Source organism: Chanodichthys erythropterus, chromosome 9 (assembly GCF_024489055.1).
Source record: "Chanodichthys erythropterus isolate Z2021 chromosome 9, ASM2448905v1, whole genome shotgun sequence".
Taxonomy (NCBI): Eukaryota; Metazoa; Chordata; class Actinopteri; order Cypriniformes; family Xenocyprididae; genus Chanodichthys; species Chanodichthys erythropterus.
This window is the reverse complement of record NC_090229.1, coordinates 14757785-14767237: the sequence shown is the minus strand read 5'-3', so window position 1 is coordinate 14767237 and position 9453 is coordinate 14757785. Positions and strand designations below refer to the sequence as shown.

The window sequence follows — 9453 nt, the reverse complement described above, 5'->3', positions numbered from 1 at the left end:
TCACGCCTGTTCATAAACTCAAGTGGAGAGCGCCAATAATCAGACTCGCGCGCACGCCCCCGTCACTTCCCTCGAAGCTCCACCTGGCGTTCACTTGTGCTGCACGACACTGAACCTCCTTATGATTCAAGCATGCTCTTCTCTGACATCGCTGTCTCCTTGGTAACCAGGTACACTAACTAAAACGACTTTACAAGCGTCAGTTTGTGGTGGAAATGACGGCAAATCTATGAAATACATTTAATAACATACACCTTAAAACATTTAATTTCACAAACATTTCATTTCCTAAACAAAAGAAATGAAATGAAACATTTAATTTCTTTGTTTAGGTCATGTAAACATTTATAATTTAACTTTTCCAGCTTAAGAGTCTGAATAAGGCATCTGAATAGCTCCAAAAATAAATGTCATTGTGCAGCGTTTCATTTTAATGTGGCTTTTATATGACAAAACAGTTGTAATCGTTAAGTAAAAAATGCAACAAAGTTGACTATATTTGGAACATAATACTACTTTTATAATATCTGCCAAAAATGTGCAGTAGTTTTGTTTACTTCTAAGATGATAACACCATTTACTAAATTAAACGTAGTCAACTCATCTCTTTCTTGAGCACTTAACCTCATCTTAAAAAACCCTATCCTTTCATTACCTATCCTTTCACTTCCTTTAATCCCTCTCTATTGTAGCTCATGATACTCTGAGCACTGAGCACTCTGAAACTTGTATTGTGAGCACTTCTTGTGTCTATTTGCCTCTTCATGATGACTCGCTTGTTGTATTCCTCACTTGTAAGTCGCTTTGAATAAAAGTGTCTGCCAAATGAATAAATGTAAATGTGAAATGTAGTCAGATGATATGACAACAATGCAGCATAATACTGTTTATAATTATTAAAAACTACTTCATGTACAGTACCTGTTAAAAGTTTGGAAACATTACAATTTTTAAGTGTTTTTAAAATAAGTCTTATGCTCACCATGGCAGCATTTATTTACTCAAAAATACAGTAAAAACAGTAATATTGTAAAATATTATTACAAATTAAAAGAACTGTTTTCTATTTAAAGGCATTTTAAAATGTTATTTATTCCTGTGATGGAAAAGCTGAATTTTCAGCGTCTTCGGTGTCACACGATCCTTCAGAAATCATTTTAATATGCTGATTTGGTGCACAAGAAACATTTCTTTTTATTATTATCAATGTGGAAAACAGACATGCAGCTTTACATTTTTGTGAAAATGGTGATACTTTTTTTTTTTTAAGATTCTTTGATGAATAGAGAGTTCAGTAAACATAATTTATTTGCATTTATTAAAGCATTAATTAAATAGAAATCTTTTATAAATGTCTTCACTGTCACTTTTGATCAATTGATGCATCCTTGATGAATAAAGGTATTTCTCTTTCTCTTTAAATCTTACCACGGATGTTTGAATGGTAATAAATGCAGCCTTGGTGAGTATGAGACGTCGTTCAAAAACATTAAAAATTGTAATGTTTTCAAACTTTACAGGTATATAAAATATAATCCAGTTGGCTTGTATTCCACATCTCTCGATGAGGCTGAGTGTTTGTTTCACGGTGATATACTGCCACTCAGCGGTGATTTTGGGGAACTACGCTTGAAATTGATTCCTGACATCATGGACAGTTCTAATGAAATAACGTAGAATAACATTTAAAATGTATAGATTGTACTACAGTTTATAGAGCTGCGTTGTTTAGATATTACATTGTACATGTATTACGTGTATTAGAATAGGTTATGTACAGACTAGCCAAGCCTTGAATTTTGTTTTTTTTTACAGCTGTAAATTGGCAACTCATGCGGAAAGACATGTAACCAAAGAACCTGGCCATATGATCACCTTTATCTGGCAGTTAGCGCGGTAAAATGACACATTTGGCGGAGAAAAGCAGAGCTGAGGCGCGTTTGTGCGCCGCTCGCCGCGGGAATCAAACATTAACCGCTCGTGCCCGAAGCAAAATGCGTTAGGAGGGGCTCGAGTTTGGCCCCTCCCCCTTTCGCTTTTTAGCCCTTGACGTATGAAGAGGACGGTAGCAACAGTTGCCTCGAGACCCCCGCTCGCCATAGTGACTGTAGTCGTGGAGACAGTTACTTACCAACGGGAGCAACACTCAGCAACAGCAGCAGCAGCAGCAACTGGAGGAGAGAGAGGGAAAAGAACTGTAAAGCCAGGGCAGATCTAAGCAAAAGTCTGAGGTGAATATCTTTTTACTGCTTAGAGAGATCAAAATGAATTGAATGTAAATTTAACGGACCATGGAGGTTGAGTAATGTACATCTTGACGTGTTTTCACGCCCTGATCTCCTTCGCTGTCTATTAGAGTCACATTAGCACGCTAGTTGGTTAGCTCATCTGGTTTACCAACTTCGGTCAGTTTGTTTGGAGATCGGTTAAACTAATAAGCGGAGAAATCCAAGTGATCTGTTTATACGCTGAATGCCATACATGTTGGTTATTACGTTTGTAAGATTAATCTGTTTTATAGATGGGTTAATTCACGAGCTAACCGGCTAACCAGTTACCTAACTAGGTAAACTTTATTTAAAAGCTGGAACTGCTTTAATAACAGCTAGATTTGTCACAGGAGCAACTTAACTGCTTTGTTTCGCCGTTACCTTTCTTCGTGAATCGCTTAAATTCTCGTGGAAGTGTGCGAGTTGATTCGAAGACACTGATGTGGACTTGTCTGTTTCTGTATGAATAACGAGCCCAGGTTAAATGTGTGGAGTTTGAACAGAAACATCGCCTATTTGATAAATGTCGTTTTTAGTCCTGTCATGTTTGGATGCATCAACAGGTTGCTCAAGTCAGAATAGCGGTGCCCGATAAAAGTGATGCATTTCTGATTATACGAGCGTCATCGGCAATACTGACTTCACAAAGTATTCATATGTTATGTTTATTTAGGTGTTTAGTTGTAGGTTATTAGATGCAAATATATTTCCGTAGTTTTGAAGGGAATTGAATTTTCCTTCTTGCCATCCGGTTCAAATCGTATTCTGTTATCTGGACTAATGTTGTTAAAGGGTCAACGACGTAAATCTCGTGTTTTTTGTTCTAATCTTTGATTAAGTTAAGTTATTCAAAAGCACAATAAAATGCGATTTATACAAAATTGACTTATATACATATTCGACGGCGAACAAGGCTTTTTAGTTTCTTTTGTAAAACTTATAGTAAAATATGTTTAGTAGGTGGTGTAACTGTTAATTTTTTTTTGTTAAAATCTCCTTTTTTGATTTTGCATTAGTTGTGTCAGTGATTTGAAATGCCATACAGTAGTAATTGTGAACAGTCATTTGGTTTAAGTCATTTGTCATGATAATTGATTGCTTTTTAATTAAAAAAGTAGTTTAGTAGTTTTATTTGAAAACTTTTGTCCACTAAATCAACCATTTTTTGACCACAAAGTTAGTGTGGTTAAGGAAGTCAATGTGCAGGAAGTCATTTCAATGTATTGTCATGTGACAAGAAAACCATAAATCAGAGAGGACCCCTTTAGACCCTAATGACTTTGTGTAAAGGTCATTACATATTTAAAAAAAAAAAAAAAAAAAAGGAAAAAAAGATAATTTTGTCCAAGCAAAAACATGGGTTCAGTCAAATACAGTAACACTCTGAAAACCTCTTGATGGTCATGACTATTCGTGATATTTGTAAAGATTATGATATATATGAAAATATGAATCAAGTTTACAATTATTCAAGTTGCAAAAAAGTGTTTTTTATTGCGTTTACTTCATGGTTAAAAAATGTCTATCAACCAAAACTTTTGTGAAAAAAAAAATAAATAAATAAATGCTATCAATTTATTTATTTAAATCTATGAAACTAACATGAATACAAAATTGTATTTAGCAAATGTTTTCCAACATTTCCTTGTAAAAGATTATTTCTTTTTATAATGTTGGACAGTCTTATTTGTCACTAACCCAAAAACCAATCTGCAGATCATATTTAAAATGGCATAAATAAAGGATAATTTCATATAAATAATAATATTAACTAATAGTAATGAAAGAGTTTATATTGCTTTATTCCCCATGTTTTATACTCCCACATTATTTAAAAAAAAAACTACACTGTTTTAAATGGCATTTGCAAAAATATTCCAAATTTGACGGAAACCTCAAATTATTATTTTAGGAATAATATCTAAACAATTTTTTTTTTTCAATTATGAATAATAGATAATAGATGTGCATATTTTCCCCACCTTTTTAAACTTTATTGGAATTAGTCGTGTCAGTGATTTGAAATGCCATACTGTAGTAATTGTGAGCAAATGAGATATGTATTTGCATTATCATCATAATGAGATCAGGGGTGCCTGACGCTAACTGTTTGACAACAGCTTGACTGTACTCATCCAAAGCTGCTGTAATTTTTCTGGAGTTGCATCGTGTCGTCGTGGTGATGTTACACCTGCTCAGCAGAGAGCCTGGTAATGAGCCCTCTTCATGACAATAGCATGTGGTCCAGGTGTCGCCCCTTATTGGGCTGTGCTTCTCTATTGATCTCTCTTTAGCTGAGAGTGTCCGTGCCACAGAAAGCGCAGCTGATAATGAGGGTAATTGGCATAGAGAGAGAGAGAGAGAGAGAGAGAGGGGCAGATCCTGATTCGACACACAAACCATGTTGGCTGGCCGGTTCTTCACTACCTATAGTGAATCATGCTTGGATAGTTTTGATTATTTCACCCTTTCTGCAGCACCCGTTCGAGGATGTTTGAGACGAGGCGTTCTTGCCTGTCAGAGTGGGAGTGTGTTTGTCGCTGTGTGTGATGGGTCCCTCCTGAGCTCAGCTGAAGGGGGTGAGCAGCAGAGCTCACATCAGTTGCCGACGTGTCTGTCAGGTGCTTCACTGAGCTCTGAAATCCTTCCCAAACGCATCTTCACGACGCTACATCTCCAAAGCCCTAAGATCCGGTTTCTGTAATGAAATATGTTGTTACAGGTGCATGTCCAGGCTGGAGGAGAAATGAATGATTCATGTAATTGAAGTTAATTATTGATGGGGCCAGTCACAGTTTTCTAGGCTGTGTGATGTCCAGTTAGCTAGTTTTTGTGAGGTTTGGTTTGCACACTAAGCTCCTATAGCTGTCTGAGTCTGAGAGGGTAGACTATACTTTGTTCTCGACATGACTGACTCCACCTATTATAATCAAAGAATTTAATTTAAATTATTTTAATTTAGTAATTTAATCCAGTGGTCAAATTTGGATTCAACCAAGGGCCCAGAGCACTAGGGGGCCCCAGTAACAGGAGATGTGTAATTCCTGTGCCTCCAACTGGAATTTTCCAAGAAATTATGATTTCCATACAGGTTTCTCAAACACTCCTTTTGCCGCCCACCTGTTATTGTTCAGGTAAACGAGTTGTCCCGTCCCAAAATAAGTCATTGGTTCAGCCATATACTACCATTCAAAGTTTAGGGTCAGCTAGATTAAAAAAGAAAAAAAAGGGATAGTTCATCCAAAAAGGAAAATTCTGTCATTGTTTGCTCACCCTCGTTTCATGCCACATCAGTAAGACCTTCGTTCATCTTTGGAACACAGATTAAGATCTTTTTCATGAAGTCTGAGAGGTTTCTGTTCCTCCATAGAGATCCAACGCAACTACTTCTCCAAGGTCCAGAAAGGTAGGAATGACATCATTACAGTACACCATGTGACTCCAGTGGCTTAACCTCAATTTTATGAAGCGACGTGAGTGCTTCGTTCGTGCAAAAAAACAAAACAAAACATAATTTACTACTTTATTTACAAAATAATACTATCCAAGGCGTTCACGCAACAATGCCAGCTCTTGCGTGCGTCGTGATGCTCTCGTGAACACTCGCGCATGTGCTTTGTTGATGCATGAGTCTGAATTTAACACGCGTCGTGATGCTCTTGTGAATCCTCGGACTTGTGTGTTGTGTTGACGCTTTAGTCTGAATGCAACACACATGTGTTGTGATGCTCTCGTGAACACTTGCGCATGTGTGTTGTTGACACGAGAGTCTGAACACAACACACATTGTGATGCTCTCGTGAAAGCTCACGCATGTGCGTTGTTGACATGAGAGTCTGAACACAACACTCGTCGTGATGCTCTCGTGAACACTCGCGCATGTGCTTTGATGCGTGAGTCTGAACAACACGTGTCGTGATGCTCTCGTGAACATTCATGCATGTACATTGTGTTGATGCGTGAGTCTGAACGCAACACGTATGCGTTGTGATGCTCTCGTGAACACTTGTGCATGTGCGTTGTATTGACGCGTGAGTCTGAATGCAGCACGCGTCGTGATGCTCTTGTGAATACTCGGACTTATGTGTTGTGTTGACGCTTTAGTCTGAATGCAACACACATGTGTTGTGATGCTCTCGTGAACACTTGCGCATGTGTGTTGTTGAGACGAGAGTCTGAACACAACACGCATTGTGATGCTCTCGTGAACACTCGCGCATGTGTGTTGTTGACGCTTTAGTCTGAACACAACACGCATTGTGATGCTCTCGTGAACACTCGCGCATGTGTGTTGTTGACACGAGAGTCTGAACACAACACGCGTTGTGATGCTCTCGTGAACACTCACGCATGTGTGTTGTTGACACGAGAGTCTGAACACAACACGCATTGTGATGCTCTCGTGAACACTCACGCATGTGTGTTGTTGACACGAGAGTCTGAACACAACACGCATTGTGATGCTCTCGTGAACACTCGCGCATGTGTGTTGTTGCGCAAGTCTGAACACAACACGCGTCGTGATGCTCTCGTGAATACTCGGGCTTGTGTGTTGTGTTGACGCTTTAGTCTGAACACAACACGCATTGTGATGCTTTCGTGAACACTCACGCATGTGCGTTGTTGACATGAGAGTCTGAACACAACACGCGTTGTGATGCTCTCGTGAACATTCATGCATGTACATTGTGTTGATGCGTGAGTCTGAACACAACAATCGCCGTGATGCTCTCATGAACACTCGCGCATGTGCTTTGTTGACACGAGAGTCTGAACACAACACGCATTGTGATGTTCTCGTGAACACTCACGCATGTGTGTTGTTGACACGAGTCTGAACACAACACGCATTGTGATGTTCTCGTGAACACTCACGCATGTGTGTTGTTGACACGAGTCTGAACACAACACGCATTGCGATGCTCTCGTGAACACTCACGCATGTGCGTTGTTGATGCGTGAGTCTGAACAACACGTGTCGTGATGCTCTCGTGAACATTCATGCATGTGCATTGTGTTGATGCGTGAGTCTGAACGCAACACGTATGCGTCGTGAACACTCGCGCATGTGCGTGTTTCTGACCACAACACACATGCGTCACGATGCTCTCATGAACACTCAAGCATGTGCGTTGTGTCGGTTCGTCAGTCTGAACACAACGCACATGCGTCATGATGCTCTCGTGAATACTCGGGCTTGTGTGTTGTGTTGACGCTTTAGTCTGAACACAACACGCATTGTGATGCTCTCGTGAACACTCACGCATGTGCGTTGTTGACATGAGAGTCTGAACACAACACGCGTTGTGATGCTCTCGTGAACATTCATGCATGTACATTGTGTTGATGCGTGAGTCTGAACACAACAATCGTCGTGATGCTCTCATGAACACTCGCGCATGTGCTTTGTTGACACGAGAGTCTGAACACAACACGCATTGTGATGTTCTCGTGAACACTCACGCATGTGTGTTGTTGACACGAGTCTGAACACAACACGCATTGTGATGTTCTCGTGAACACTCACGCATGTGTGTTGTTGACACGAGTCTGAACACAACACGCATTGTGATGTTCTCGTGAACACTCACGCATGTGTGTTGTTGACACGAGTCTGAACACAACACGCATTGCGATGCTCTCGTGAACACTCACGCATGTGCGTTGTTGACACGAGTCTGAACACAACACGCATTGTGATGTTCTCGTGAACACTCACGCATGTGCGTTGTTGACACGAGTCTGAACACAACACGCATTGCGATGCTCTCGTGAACACTCACGCATGTGCGTTGTTGACACGAGTCTGAACACAACACGCATTGTGATGTTCTCGTGAACACTCACGCATGTGTGTTGTTGACACGAGTCTGAACACAACACGCATTGCGATGCTCTCGTGAACACTCACGCATGTGCGTTGTTGATGCGTGAGTCTGAACAACACGTGTCGTGATGCTCTCGTGAACATTCATGCATGTGCATTGTGTTGATGCGTGAGTCTGAACGCAACACGTATGCGTCGTGAACACTCGCGCATGTGCGTGTTTCTGACCACAACACACATGCGTCACGATGCTCTCATGAACACTCAAGCATGTGCGTTGTGTCGGTTCGTCAGTCTGAACACAACGCACATGCGTCATGATGCTCTCGTGAACACTCACGCATGTGCGTTGTGTTGACATGTGATAATGAACACGCATGCGTCACGATGCTGTCATGAACGTGCATTGCAGATCAATATTTTTAAAAGTAAAGTGGTAAATTATGTTTTTTTCGTAAACAAAGCACTCGCGTTGCTTCATAAAATTGAGGTTAAACCACTGGAGTCACATGATATGACTGTAATGATGTCATTCCTACCTTTCTGGACCTTGAAAGTGATAGTTGTGTTGGATCTCTATAGAGGGACAGAACGCTCTAAGCCTTCATTAAAAAGATCTTATTTTTTGTTCCGAAGATGAACGAAGGTCTTACGGATGTGGAATGACATGAGGGTGAGTGATAAATGACAGAAGTTTCATTTTTGGGTGAACTAACCCTTTAATACTTTTATTCGACAACAGCGCATTCAATTGATCAAAAGTGACAGACAATGTTATTAAATATTTCTGTCAAATAAATGTTCTTTTGAAATGTCTCATCATCAAAGTATCCTGGGGGAAAAAAATATCAGTTTCCACAATTTAAGCAGCAAAACTATTTTAAACATTGGTAGTAATAGTAAGAAATTCTTATTGAGCAGCAAATCAGCATATTAGAATTATTTCTGAAGGATCATGTGACACTGAATACTGGAGTAATGATGCTGAAAATTCATCTTTGCCATCACAGGATTATAAAAAAATATTACAATCGAAAACACCAAACCCCAAACTTTTGAATTCTTTGCAAGTTGACATTAATAAAGCTTCAGTTAATACAAACCGACTGTTTAATGGCTTCATTACACACATTATTTGAGATCTGTGCTTTCTAGAAGAACAGGAAGAGGGCATTTTGATAGTGTGTGACTGACATTTCATTTATTTTAGATCATTGCTTAACTGTTTCTATGGTAGTAATGTGAAAGCATGATAAATTTAACCTAACTAAACTGGGCTATTTTTGTATGCAATCTTGCTTTGTGTAGCCTATGTTATGTGCTTTCAAGGCCTCACATATTGATTACTGTATGTAA

General features: G+C 39.5%; 1 protein-coding gene across 3 annotated transcripts in view; it reads left to right on the top strand.

Annotated features, from left to right (window-relative positions):
• The first annotated feature begins 2064 nt into the window (after window positions 1-2064).
• The window catches only part of rfx2 (regulatory factor X, 2 (influences HLA class II expression)), a 44825-nt gene continuing 37436 nt past the window's right edge, over window positions 2065-9453 (top strand). For all 3 annotated transcript variants that reach the window (XM_067394692.1, XM_067394691.1, XM_067394690.1), the window contains exon 1: window positions 2065-2231. The gene's annotated coding sequence lies outside the window, so the exon portion shown is untranslated. The remainder of the gene's footprint in view (window positions 2232-9453) is intronic.